The sequence below is a fragment of the Cynocephalus volans genome, chromosome 10 (genome assembly GCF_027409185.1).
Source record: "Cynocephalus volans isolate mCynVol1 chromosome 10, mCynVol1.pri, whole genome shotgun sequence".
Lineage (NCBI taxonomy): Eukaryota > Metazoa > Chordata > Mammalia > Dermoptera > Cynocephalidae > Cynocephalus > Cynocephalus volans.
Window position 1 is genome coordinate 101,145,019 of NC_084469.1, and position 13,444 is coordinate 101,158,462.

The 13,444-nt window shown below is 36.4% G+C and overlaps 1 pseudogene; it reads right to left on the reverse strand.

Moving 5' to 3' along the window:
* Positions 1 to 1,102: 1,102 nt before the first annotated feature.
* LOC134388474 (olfactory receptor 7G1-like) lies at positions 1,103 to 2,099 on the reverse strand (annotated as a pseudogene).
* Positions 2,100 to 13,444: the final 11,345 nt, after the last annotated feature.

A 13,444-nucleotide genomic window follows, 5' to 3' on the forward strand; every position in this document is an offset into this window, starting at 1 on the left:
CAATTTTAGTATGTTATTATCCTTTGAGAACTATAGATATGATTCATGCACTATTTGTGTATGTTATTTTCACAAATAAATTTGAGAAAGACCTTACACATTCCTAATTCTAAGTACTTTTTCATGTGATCTTCTAATATGAGTCATGCATGTCAGACATCAGAGATTATCAGATACTCACACAGTGCCTGTTAAAAATGCCCATCCCTTCCATATCTCCCCAGAGATTCAAAATCAGCACCATGTTCTAACTAAGTTAAATGACCAGCCCGAGAGAGTCAGTGTTTCTTGGGTGACATTAGGGAACTGGCCCTTTGAGCAAAGAGTACAGGTGATTTATCTCTCCATGTGTTCCATAAACATCAATAGGAAAAGTCAAGACTAGAACCCATCTCAGAGGCCAGGTAGGGAGCTGTTTCTTAGACGTGTTGCTGAAAACAACACCACTTTCTCAACTTCCGATGACGACCAGAACAGAAGGCTGTCCAGACAATCTTCTGATTTTCCTTTAAAACTCCACTGTGTATAACCCCATACTGAAAGAGATAAGTCTGACTGATGGATCCTTTTTGTGTGTGTGCGTATGTGGAAAGTGAAGGTGTGATTCTTACCAACATTCCCCTTTTCCTCTTTTTACAGTCAATAACTGCTCAAAGTAAAGTGATTCTCACTGGAATAGCTTTCCTCACAAATATGCATTTAAATGTTTTGCAAGGGATCCTTAAGACTGCAGCCAATCCTCTAAGAGATCAATGACACAATGAATTTTATTCAATTACATTTCTCTGTGTGGACTCCGCCAGGGATGAGTAAGAAACACTGAATGACAAGACGAATGAGAAAAGCAAAACCTAGATATATTCTTATAAATAAATCCATAAGAAGTTTTCAAAGAAAATAAGAAGATGACTCCAGACAAAGAAACTGAGTTTAGAAAACAGAATTCATTTTTGAAACACCCCCAGAGCTGTACAATGAGCAAGTCAGCTTTCAACCCAAAGTTAAAATGAACTAACCCATTATGTTCTCTAGTCAATATAGAACAACTTGGTAAAGCAAGAGTCAGGAACCACAGCTCACCCGGTATTTCTGTCTCTTTGACTCATTCTAGAAGCCTCAGTCCAAAGCAGATGACACAGTCACACAACAGAAGGTGTCCTACCAATGAGCTTCCTCAAAGCTCCCTTCATATCCATGTTCCTCAGGCTGTAGGTAAAGGGGTTCATCATTTGAGGGACCACAGTGTGCATCAGTGAAGCCACTGCAGTGATTCTGGATGAGTCAGTAACTGCAGAACTAATGTACACCCCAAAACCTGTCCCACAGAACAAGGACACAACTGAGAGATGAGACCCACAGGTGGAAAAAGCTTTATGCTTTCTTCCTGCTGCTGGCATTCTCAAAACAGAGGAGACAATTTGAGCGTAAGAGAAAATTATTCCAAACAAGGGAATAGCACCAAGTATACTACTTGCAAAATATGTCAGAATGGTATTAATGAGGGCATCAGAACAGGCAACCTCGATGACCTGAACAACTTCACAGAAGAAGAGGGGGATTTCAACATCTGTGCAAAAGGACAGCTGCAGCGCCATCAGGCTCTGAACCAGGGCATCCACAATGCTTATGAACAGGGAGAGTAGAGTCAGCAGGCCACACAGATGGATGTTTATGATGACTGTGTACCTCAGTGGGTGACAGATGGCCACATAATGGTCATAAGCCATTATTGCAAGAAGGCAACTTTCCTCACCAGCAAAAACCAGGACAAGTCAGACCTGGGTGAGGCAACCTTTATAAGTGATGCTCCGATTCTGTGTTTGGATGTTGAGCAGCATTTGGGGGATGGTAGTTGTGCTTAAACAGATGTCAGTAAAGGACAGATTGGAGAGAAGGAAGTACATGGGGGTGTGGAGGTGGGAGTCAGAGATAACAGCCAGGATGATGAGCAGGTTTCCCAGGACGGTGATCAGGTACATGGACAGGAACAGGCTGAAGAGGAGGGGCTGCAGTTCTGGATCCTCTGTCACCTCCATGAGAAAGAATTTTGCAACACCTGTTTGGTTTCTGGATTCCATGTTGTTGATGAATCTGATGGAAGAGATGGGGTGACAGGACAATCCAATATGTGTTTTCCAGGCCAGCAAGAGCAATAACATCAGAGAGGCAAACACCATGGTAGGAAGGGTTGGCTTCTAATGGAGGAAAATTAAATAAATGTTGTCTTCTGTTTGCATATTGTTTTGTTACTTATTTAAAAACCTGGAATTTGTATAGTAGGCCATCAATAATTGTTAGTCCTGGAAATGGTTAAGGGGTCATCACTAAAAAATAGTCTATCTGTACTGTTCTGATTGCTTAAAATATTTCATAATTTTTAAAGCAAACACAAACACTAGGGAGGCAGCTTAAAGATTCTGTCTGGCTCCCCAGAGACATCAGAGCCAGGACTTAGAGATGATACAAATGTGTGTCAAGAGCCAGGAATGGGAAGATAAGGTGAAGTTAACAAACTTTCTGCCCCCACAACCACTGGGTTGCTGGTAAATGTCAGAGAATTTTATAACAGTCCTTCTGTTTTAGAAAAGGCAGATTCCTACTAAAGAGTACAATGGTCCTGGCCATTGTAGAGACTGAGCATGAGATTAGTAGATGAGAGGTGCTTCAGTATTGGTGCAAAGGTACAAAGGACAGATAGTTAGACAAGAGACCCATGGGGACTTGATTCTAATGACCTCATATACATCCTCACTGTCACCTTCCCCCAGATGAAATTGCAGTAAAACACCTGCCTTCATTTGCAAACATGAATTAAGGGACTTTAGATTGCCTGGGTGGAGTCACAATGGAGTAATGCTTGACATCTTTGGGTGTATCATATGAAAGATCTGTCATCAGAGAAGAAGGATTGAGTGAGTCACTGAACTCCTGTCCATTAGGGGCCGTCTATGGGAGGAGCCTCAGTCATGCTATTTATTTTCTAGAGAACTGATGAATGAGGTAGTCAGAGCCACACTGTTATCTCTGTATCCCTAGGGGCTCAATTTCCAAAGTTCCTCATTAGCCAAGCAATTTTATTGTCACCGTGATCCCAGGGCACTGCAAATCCTTAAAGACCAAGACTCTAGAATGAAGAAAATCAGGGTGGCTGATTATGAGGCCACCTATGAGGCCAGGTGTACACTGTCTACTTTTCCCCATCTGTGCCCATTTATCCGCATTTCACACACCTTGCACAGGTGCACACACATCTTCTCTAATTGTGTTTCAGTCTTCTTAGGGGTGATCAATGACATCATTATGTAATCAATTATACTTATTTTAGGTGTGAAAATATAGCTTATATATGTAGATATAAATATGTTTTTAAAGTACAGCTATTTTAAAACTTTTTTGTGTGTGTGTCTTTTTCGTGACTGGTAAGGGGATCGCAACCCTTGGCGTGGTGTCGTCTGCACCGCGCTCAGCCAGTGAGCGCACCGGCCATTCCTATATAGGATCCGAACCCGTGGTGGGAGTGCCACTGCACTCCCAGTGCTGCACTCTCCCGAGTGTACCATGGGGACGGCCCTTAAAACTTATTATTATTGTTATTTTTATTGGACCTATTAGTGGGGTATAGTGTTTTTATAATCAATGTTTTAATTGACATGTATTGATTGTACCTATTTATGGGGTACAGAGTTATATTTCAGTACATGTATGCAATGTGTGAAGATCTAATCAAGGTAGTTAGATTATAATTACAGCTAGACAGTGATATATTATTTTATTTTATTTTTTGCTAAGAATTGGACTCATTTTTATTTTTATTATTTATTTATTAAGAATATTCATCACATACTAAGCTAAGTGTCTCCCCTCCTTCCCATGATGTGTGGGTCAGATCCATACTGAGGGCATACCCATTACCAGAAATTACTTTCATACCTTTGTCCCCTCCCAATTATCCCTCAACTTCCCTCCCTCTCCCCCTGTCCCCTCCACTCCAATTTGTAGCCCTAGGAATGTTCCCTCCCTCTGTTGGACCACAGCATTACTGTGGTCTTTCTTTCCTTCCTCCCTTTCTGTCTTAGCTCCCACATATGAGTGAGTACATGTGGTGTTTATCCCTCTGTGCTTTGCTTGTTTCACTCAACATAAGTTTCTCCAGGTTCATTCATGTTGTTGCAAATGGGAGAATTTCATTCTTTTTTATGGCAGAATAGTATTCCATAGTGAATACATACCACACTTTTCTTATCCAATCATGTATTGATGGACATTGAAGTTGGTTCCATATCTTGGCTGTTGTAAACAGAGCTGTGATGAACATGGGAGTGCAGGTATCTCTTTTACATGATGATTTCCATTCCTCTTGGTATATACCCAGAAGAGGGATTGCTGGATCGTATAGGGAAGATCTATCTGTAGTTGTTTGAGAAACCTCCAAATTGTTTTCCAAAGTGCTTGTACTAATTTACAGTCCCACCAACAGTGCAGTAGTGTTCTCTTCTATCCACTCCCTCGCCAGCATTTGTTATTCACCGTCTTTTTGATTATAGACAGTCTAACTGAAGTGAGGTGGTATCTCAATGTGATTTTAATTTGCATTTCCCTGATGACTAGTGATACTGAGCATTGTTTCATTTATCTGTTGCACATTTGTATATCTTCCTTTGAAAAATATCTGTTCAGCTCCTTTGCCCATTTTTTAATTGGGGCATTTATTTTTTACTGTATAATTGCTTGAGTTCTATGTATATTCTGGATATTAGTCCCTTGTTGGAAGCATACTTAGCAAAAATTTTCTCCCACTCTGTAGGTTGTCTTTTCACTCTGTTGATTGTTTCTTTTGCTGTGCAGAAAATTTTTAGTTTGATATTGTTCCATTCATTTATTTTTTTCTTTTGCTGCTTTGTGCTTTGGGGCTCATGTTCATAAAGGCTGTGCCCTGACCTAACTTCTGAACTGCTTCACCTATATTTTCCCTTAGTAATTTTAAAGTTTCGGGCCTTATATCTAGGTCTTCAATCCATTTTGAGTTGATTTTAGTGCATGGTGAGAGATGCATATCTAGTTTCATTCTTCTGCATATGGATATCCAGTTTTCCCAGCACCACTTGTTGAAGAGGCAATCTTTTCCCCAATACAGATTTTTGCTGCCTTTGTCTAATATCAGATGGCTATAAGCCTGAGGAGTGATTTCTGGGCTCTCTACTCTATTCCATTCATCTGAATGTCTATTTTTGTAACAGTACCATGCTGTTTTGGTTACAACAGCTTTGTAGTATAATTTGAAGTCAGGCAGAGTTAATGCCTCTGGCTTTGTTTTTTTTTTTTTTTTTTTTTTTTTTTTGCTCAGGATTGCTTCGGATATCCAGGTTCTTTTGTTTTTCCATATGAAAAGTAAGATTGTATTTTCCATTTCTGTGAAGAATGTCATTGGTATTTTGATGGGGATTGCATTGAATCTGTAGATCACTTTGGGTAGTATAGACATTTTCACAATGTTAATTCTTCCAATCCAAGAGCATGGAATATCTTTCCATCTTTTGGTGTCTTCTTTAACTTCTTTCAGAAGCCATTTGTAATTCTCATTGTAGAGTTCTTTCACCTCCTTGGTTAAATTGATCCCTAGGTATCATATTTTTTTGGTGACAATTGTAAATGGGCTTACTTTCTCTATTTCTCTCTCTGTTAATTCAATATTTGAGTGTATAAATACTACTGATTTGGGGGCATTTATTTTCTGTCCTGCAACATCACTGAAGTTATTAACCAGCTCTAGGAGTAAAGAGGAGTTAATACTAATTCTCCTTAAACTATTCCAAATAATTGAAACAGATGCTACTCTCCCAAACTCATTCAATGAGGCCAACATAACTCTGATACCAAAACCAAATAAAGACACAACAAAAAAAAGAAAACTATATGCCAATATCCTTGATGAACCTAGATACTAAAATCCTCAACAAAATATTAGCAATCAGAATACAGCAACATATTTAAAAAAAAATACACTATGATCAATTGGGATTCATCCCAGGGGTGCAAGGATGGTTCAACATACAAAAGTCAATAAATGTGATACATCACATCAACAAGCTCAAGGACAAAGATCATATGATTATCCCAATAGATGATGAAAAAGCATTTGACAAAATTTAACATTCCTTCATGATAAAGACTGTCAACAAATTAGGTATAGAAGGAAAATATCTTAACACAATAAAAGTCATTTATGACAAGCCCATTGCCAGTATTATTCTGAATGGGGAAAAACTGAAGGCCTTTCCCTTAAGGACAGGTACAAGACAAGGATGTCCACTCTCACCACTTCTATCCAACATAGTACTGGAAGTACTAGAAAGAGTAATCAAGCAAGAGAAAGAAATAAAGGGAATCCAGATTGGAAAAGATGAAGACGAACTTTCCTTATTTACAGATGACATGATACTACATGTAGAAAAACCTAAAGACTCTATCAAAAATCTCGTAGAATTGGTTAATAACTTCAGAGTGATATTTTAATGTACAAGGCATGACGTTAAAATTGGTGTAGTTTGCATATCCATTATCACGAACATCTACAATTTCTTTGTGTTGAGAGCATTTGAACTCTCTTCTAACCATTATTATTTATACAATGAATGATTGTTATTTATAGATACCTAGCAGTACTATGGAACACTAGAACTTATTCTTCCTACCTAGTTTTAAGTTGGCATCCGTTTGCCAGCTTTCCCCTTTCCTCCCGTTCCTCTACCCTTTCCAGCCTCTAGTAATCACAACTGTACTCTCTACTTCTATGAGATCAACCTTATCAGCTTACACTTATGAGTAAGAGCGTGCTAAGTTATAAAACGTTCGCATAGTTTGTAAAAATGCAAACAGTTGAAGGTTTTGCTCTCTGAGTCCCTGAACATTCCCGAACCTTAAACTTTATTATGTATATTTTATATAACAGATTTTCATTTATTCTCTGTGACAATTCTGTCTCTGATCAATACAGACTGATGATCTGTCACTCCGTTTTCAGGCTTTCATAACCACCTATTAAAATTTTTTGCAGTTTCTTTAAATATGCATTTTTCTTCAACTCAGGGGACAGTGGGTTCAAATAATAGCCTTTTATTTTTGCTTTTATATTAATTAATGATTTTAATTGGTACGTAATTGACTATAGTCACCCTATTGAACACTAGAACTTATTCCTCCCTACTGGATTTTGTACCCATTAACCATCCTTTCTCTCTCCTCCCCTGCCCGCTAACCTTCCCAGCCTCTGGTAACCACTATTCTACTCTCTACTTCTATGAGATCAACTCTTTCAGCTCCCACATATGACTGAGAACATGCAATATTTGTATTTCTGTGCCTGGTTTATTTTGTTTAACATAGTGTCCTCTGGGCTTATCCATCCATGTTGCTGCAAATGACAGAATTTTATTCTTTTTTTGTGACTATTTTCATTGTGTATATATGCCATAATTTATCCATTTTGTTCAACTTATCCATTCATCTGTTGATGGACCCTTAGGTTGATTCCATATCTTGCCTTTTGTGAATTATGCTGCAATAAACAAGGGAGTGTGGATATCTCTTTGACATACTGATTTTCTTTCTTTTGGACCTAGTAATGGGATTGCTGGGTCATATGGTATTTCTATTTTTCTTTTTTTGAGGAATTTGAGGAACCTCCATACTGTTTCCCATAATGGCTCTACCAATTTACATTATCATACTTCTTTTTTTTTTTTTTTACTTTGGGATTGAATATGTTGAATGTTGTTAATATGATGCTTTGATATATGTATACAGAGTGAAATGATGACTACAGTCAAGCAAATTAACATATCTACACTCTGTCGTGGTTACCTTGTGTGTGGGTGAGGTAAGAGCTCCTGAAATCTACTCTCTCAGAAAATTTCCAGTATATGATATAATATTTTTAAGTATGGTCATCATGCTTTATATTACATGTCTAGACTTATTCATTCTACAAAACTGCAACTTTGTAGAATTTGGCCAACACCACCCTTTTCCACTACCACCCCAATCTCTGGTAACCACAGTTCTACACTCTGTTTCTGCATATTCAACATTTTTACTTTCCACATGTAAGTGAGACCAGACAGGATTTATGTTTCTGTGACTGGCTTATTTTATTTAGCACAATTTTCCTCCAGATTCATCCACATTGTCACAAATGGCAGTATCTCCTTCCTTTTTAAGGCAGCATTATATTCATATGCATATATATATTTAATTTCTTTATTCATTCATCCATCAATGGACACTCAGATTGTTTCCATATCTTGGCTATTGTAAATAATGCTGTAATGAACATAGGAGTGCAGATATCTCTATCAGGTGCTGATTTCATTTACCATTGGTGTATACACAGAAGAGAGATTTCTGGGTCATTTAGTAGTTCTATTTTTAATTTTTTGAGGAACTTTATACTCTTTTCCATAATGGCTGCACCCATGTACATTCCCACTAACAGAGTACAAGAGTTCCCTTTTCTACACAAACTCAACAATACTTGTTATCTTTTGTCTTTTTGATAATAGTCATCTAAAAGCTGTGAGGTGATATCTCATCGTGGTTTTGATGTGCACTTCTCAGATGCTGGCCACCTTTTTTGTATATCTATTGGACATTTGTATGTCTTCTTGTGAAAAAGTGTTTATTCTAGTCCTATACCAGTGGGTTATTATTTTTTGGCTATTGAGTTGTGTGAATTCCATATGTATTTTATATATAGACCCCTTATCATGGTTTGCCAATTTCTTCTACCATTCCATAGGCTGCATCTTCTTTCAGGTGATTGTTTCCTTTGCAGTATAGAAGGTTTTAGCTTTATGTAGTCCCACTTATTTATTATTCCTTTTGTTGCTTGAGCTTTCCATAAGATATATAACAAATAGTTTCCAAAGACAATGCCAAGGAGCTTTCCCTTAGGTTTTCTTCTAGGAGTTTTACGGCTTCAGGTCTTACATTTAGGTCCCTTTAATTCACTTTGAGTTGATTTTTGTGTATGGTGTAATAAAAAGGTCCAATTTCATTCTTGTATATGTGGATATGCAGGTTTCCTAACACCATTTATTTTTAAAAAATTATCCTTTCTCCATTATGTGTTATAGTAAAAAAGTTTGTTTGCTGTATATGCTTGGGGTTATTTCTGTGCTCTCTATTCTGTTCCATTAGTCTACGTGTCTGTTTATATTTCAGTTCCATAATGTTTTGATCATTATAGTTTTGTAATATAATTTGAAAACAGAACATGTGATGCCTCCATTTTGTTTATCTTTCTCAAGATTGCTTTAGCTATTTGTGACCTTTTGTGCCTCGATACAAATTTTTGGACATTTTCCTATTTTTGTTTTATAAAAAATCAAATAAAATGACATTGAAATTTGATATGGGTTACATTGAGTCTGTATATTACTTAGGGTAGTATGGACATTTGAACAATATTAATTCTTTTCAATCCATGAAGATGGGATATCTTTTCATTTATTTTTATTGTCTTCAACTTCTTTCATGAATTTTTTTATAGTTTTAAGTGTACAGACCTTTCACATTCTTGGTGAAATTTATTCCTAAGTAATTTACTCTTTTTGATGTAATTGTTTTCTCGATTTTCTTTTCAGATAGATAGCTATTGATGTAAAGAAATGCAAATAATTTTGTATGTTGACTTTATGTTCTGCAACTTTGCTGAATTTATTTATTATTTCTAATGATATTTTTTTGTAGCTCTGAGGGGTTTCTAAATACAGGGTCATGTCATCTGCCAACAGGGATAGTTTTACCTCTTTCTTTCCACTTTGGATGCCTTTTTTTTTTTTCTTGTCTGACTGCTCTTGCCAGTACTTCCAGTGCTATGTGGAATAGAAATGTGGAGACAATACTGGATATTAGAAAAAAAGCTCTCCATTTACTGTGATGTAGGCTTTTCATAAATGGGCTTTACTGTGTTAAATAAATTTCCTTCCATACCTATTTTGTTGAGAGTTTTTATCATGAAAGTGTGTTGAACCTTATCAAATGCTTTTTCTGCATCTGTTGAGGTGATCATGTGGTTTTCACATGTCATTTTGTGGTGTATCACATGGACTGATTTGCATATGTTAAACCAACATTACATCTCAAAGATAAATTCCACTTGGTCATGGTATAATTTTTTCAATGTGTTGTTAAGTGAAGTTTTCCAATATTTTACTGATAACCTTTGCACCTATGTTCATCAGAGATACTGGCCTGTAGTTTTCTTTTCTTATGGGGTGTTTGTCTGGATTTGGGATCAAGGTGATGTTGGTCTCATGAAATCAATTTGAAAGTATTTCCTCTACTATTTTTTGGAGAGGTTTAAGAAGGTTAGTACTAATTCTTCTTTGAAGTTCTGATAGAATTGAGCTGTGAAGCCATCTGGTCTTCGGTTTTTCTATGGTTTGAGGATTTTGATTATTACTTCAACCTTATTTGTTGTTGGTCGGTTCAGGCTTTCCATTTCTTCATCATTCAGTCTTGGTAGGGTGCATGTTTCAAAGAAATTACCCATTTTGTCTAGGTTATTCAATCTATTGGCATATTATTGTTTCGAATAGTCCCTAATGATCCTTTATATTTCTGAGGTATCTATTGTAATGTCTCCACTTTCATTTCTGATTTTATCAATTTGAATCTTCTCTCTTTTTGTTACATAATTACATTGTTATGGCTTTCTGTTGATTTCACCCTTTTGTCATTATGTAATGACCTTCTTTGTCTCTAGAGACAGTTTTTGGCTTAAAGTCTAATTTGCTTTGTATAAGTATAGGTAGTCCTGCTTTCTTTTCATTACCAGTACATGGAATATCTTTCTTCCATTTTTTCACTTTCAGCCTGTGTGTGTCCTTGTATATAAAGTGGGTTTCTCATATACTGAATGGTTGGATCTTCTTTTTTATTAATTTAGCCACTCTGCATATTTTTATTGGAGAGTTTAGTTCATTTTCGTATAAAATATTGATAAGGGACAATATTTGTCAGTTAACTGTTTTCTGTTAACATTGTAGTTCTACTGTCCCTCTTTTTTTTCTCTTGCTGCTGTCTTTGGTATGTTTTTTATTGATACGTTTTGATTACCTTTTTGTGTGTGTATGTCCATGTAACTTGTATGGGTATTTTCTTTGTGGTTACCAAGAAGCCTTCACAAAATATGGTTATAACAGTCTATTTTAAGCTGACAACAACTTAACTTACCTCGCATGCAAGAACTCTTCGATTTTTAACTCTCACGCCCTACATTATACACTAGTGATGTCACAATTTACATCTATTTTTATTACATAGCCATTTACATAATTTAGTTATAGATGTTTTTAATACATTTGTCTCTTGACTTTTATAGTATAATTAAAAGTATATTTTCCTGCCCCCATTATGGTAATATAATATGGTTTACCTTTAGATATTTATCTTTGCCAATGAGTTTCGTACTTTCCTATGAACTCATGCTGCTATTTAGTATCCTTTCAACTTGAAGGACTTCCTTTAACATTTTTTGTAAGGCAGATCTAGTGGTAATGAACTTCTTCAGCTTTTATTTGTCTGAGAAAGTCTTTTATCTTCTTTACTTTTGAAGGAAAAGATTGCTGCGTGTAGTAGTCTTGGTGGCCAGGTTTTATTTCTTTCAGCACTTTGAATATATCATCCCACTCCCTTCTGGACTGCAAGGTCTCTGCTGAAAAAATCTACTGATAGTCTTATGGAAGTTCCCTGGTATACAGCAAATAGTTGTTCTCTTGTGGATTTCAAATTTCCTCTTTGTCTTCAACTTTTTGTAATTTGAGATAATAGGTCTCAGAGTGGGTCTCTTTGAATTCATCTTATTTGGTGTCCATTGAGCTTCCTAAATTTAGATTTCTATTTTTTTCCTTCAGGTTTGGGAATTTTTCAGCCATTATTTCTTTGAATAAGCTTTCTGTCACTTTCTTGCTTTCTCCTCTTCGCTGACTCTAATAACATGTATATTGGTTTGTTTAATCGTGTCTCCTGAGGCCCTTAAACTGTCGTCATGCTTTTTTGTTGTTTGTTTTTGCACCTTATATCATATGATTTTTCAATGATCTGTCTTCAGGTTCACTATGATCCTTTCCTTTGCTTGATCTAGTTGGCTGTTGAACACTTTTACTGATTTTATTTTTCAGTTCAGTCATTGTCCTCTTTAGCTTTATGGTTTTTGTTTGGTACTAGATTTTTCCTTTCTTTTCTATCCATTTTTTTTTCTTGCTGTCCAGCCTTGGCAACTGAATTCTCGAACTTTTTGTTACCTACACTGTACTCTAACCAGCTGAGCTAATGGTACTTTTTAAAATAAATATTTTGTGTCTATTAAAATAACCATTTTGTTTATGTATTGCTTTCTTGACCTGATGAGCATCTTTATGACTGTTACTTAGAATTCTTTGTCAGATAACTCATTTATCTCCATTTATTTAGGATCAGTTTCTGGAAATTTATTCTTTTATTTAAAGCATACGTCCATGTTTCTTCATGTTCCTTGACATTGTTTGTCTCTGTGCATTAAATAAGACAGCCACCTCTTCCAGTGTTGTTAGACTAAACGAGTAGTAGAGAAGCCTCACCTATCAGCCTGGCCAGAGATTCTGGGAACCTACCAATGTTTGTGTCTGTCCCAAATGCTGTCATTGTTCTTCATGGCCCCAGGACATTAAAGTGTGCCAAGACCCATCAGTGACCTGAGATAGGTGATATAAAATCCAGTCCTTCAAGATGAACATGGAAAAGTCAGAATGCTGTATGCCTGTTCCAGTTTCTTCTGTTCTCGGAGAGAAGCTGGAAGGTGGAGTTTATCTCCCACTTGCTCTACATTAAGGTGGGGAGAGGATCTATGGCAAATGGCTTCACTTTCATTCAGATGACATATTCTTTCCTCTTTGTTGTCTCCGTTTTTTTCTAACTTATTACCTACTTCTGTATGAACTTTGTTAATCTACAATTATTTGATATATTAAAACTACCATGACATAAGATGGTATTGAAAAGTCATCCTTTACCATTATAACCCCATTCACTCAAACACAAAAAATAATAGATGAAATACAAAAAATCAAAAAAGTAAACAATATAGAATACCAAAGGCACAGGTGAGCTTTACTATTGAATAATGTGAGAAAACACAAGGGTTTTGGACATTGTTTGGGCTTGTAGCTGTGGACTTAGAACAGCTGGAAGTTTGAAAAAAGCAACCAAGGGAAGATGGAACCAATCTACCTTGTGACTTGGTAACTGGATTTTTAAAATATTCTTACTATGGCCAAGCAGCAGGAATCAGTCATTACATGGAATTCAAGGCTAGAGGACTGGTGACTTGTAAAGGCAATTGTGAAACTGCGGGATGAGAAAGACTGAGCCCACAGATGAAAAGAAAGAGAAAAACGGTGGTTCA